The 1,510-nt window shown below is 44.8% G+C and overlaps 1 pseudogene; it reads right to left on the bottom strand.

The window, feature by feature from the left end:
* Positions 1-1,155: 1,155 nt before the first annotated feature.
* Positions 1,156-1,274, bottom strand: LOC136654849 (5S ribosomal RNA; annotated as a pseudogene).
* Positions 1,275-1,510: the final 236 nt, after the last annotated feature.

Raw genomic sequence — 1,510 nt, 5'->3', positions numbered from 1 at the left:
GTCCCCTGTTAGTGAGGCGACAGAATCTGGCATGCACCACTGCTGGATCTACCTTCCTCAGCCACCAGCCCCTGTTCCTCCCCTCCTCCAATTTTGCCCCTCCCCACTTCTTCTTGCCCCATTTCGCCCCTATCCACCTCCTTTGCAACTTTACCTGCTCTGCTGTCTGTGGACAGTTTCAGCAATGGACAGGGAACAGTGCCACCTCTTGAGGTGGTGCTCCCAAATGACCATGCTCCGTCAGCACCATTTTGAGATAGCAGCAGTCTTCCACTGTCACAAAATCCTGCACAGGATTGTAGGGTACCTATCACCCAGCTGCTTTTCCTTCTTCTCTTGAACTCATTCTACCTGCATCAAACCAATAAGAATTCCTCCCTTACTGCACTCCACTGTCCACTGAAGAAGACCCATATTAGCTTCATGTGTTTATTCTGATCCTTCTTGACTTTACTAGATCCACCAGCCTCACAAGAACCATCACCACTCCTGTTGCCCAGGAAATGCCACAGCCGCCGCCACCACCATTTTGATTTTTCCAACTAAGTGACTCTTCATCATATCTTATTATTATTTTGGGCTATGAATGTCTTTTCCCACATACTGAGTTTTTCCAGAATTCCTAGTTAAGCTTTTATGTGCAATCAGGGTGACCAGATGTCATAACTGCAAAGGAGGACCAGGCACCCCAAAATGTAGAACATCCAAGAAAAATGTAGGACACGACAGAATAAAAGCTAAAAACACTTGTATACTGATTTCAAGTAGTTAATTGAAACACTATATTACTTATTATAAAATTTAAAACTATATTACATATAGTTTATTAGTTTCAAGAATACTCTGCACTGCCTGCTCACAGAGAAAAGGAGGACATTTAAGTTCTTTTCCAGGGCACAAGGCTAAAAAAGAAGACATGTTCTGAAAAAAGAGGACATCTGGTCACCCTGTGTGCAGTTAACTACTTTTGTTCCCATCTCCCAATTATGTCTTTTTACATTTTTCCTCACTGTTCCACAGACCAAGAAGAATCTCAGCATAAAGATCAAACACCAAGGTGATTTCCTCTTCATCGTCTAATCACACCTGAAAACCCACTTTCCCCACAAAGCCTTTCTTGTTTGGCAACCTTCAGTCTCGAAAGACTATGGTATAAGCCTACAGCACCCGGTATTCCCATGTGGTCTCCCATCCAAGTACTAACCAGGTCTGACCCTGCTTAGCTTCTGAGATCAGACGAGATCAGGCATGTGCAGGGTATATCACCTGTGACCACTGGACCACTTCCATTCCAGTGAGCCAATGTGCTATAGTGCAGCATTTCTCCAACTGTCGTTTAGGATCCACTAGGTGAGTCACAAGCTAATTTCAGGTGGGTCATATAGCACCTAGTTCAGCCACCATTGAAAATACAGAGCTGAAAACACAGGGTACAGAGCTGCTGGGCGGGATGGGCACCCAGTGGGAGAAATGCATGGTGCTTTGCTCTGAATAGGTGGGAAGATGGGAC

The sequence above is a fragment of the Tiliqua scincoides genome, chromosome 5 (genome assembly GCF_035046505.1).
Source record: "Tiliqua scincoides isolate rTilSci1 chromosome 5, rTilSci1.hap2, whole genome shotgun sequence".
NCBI classification, from domain to species: domain Eukaryota; kingdom Metazoa; phylum Chordata; class Lepidosauria; order Squamata; family Scincidae; genus Tiliqua; species Tiliqua scincoides.
Note: the sequence above shows the minus strand (reverse complement) of the source record. Positions and strands in the feature narration are given on the sequence as shown.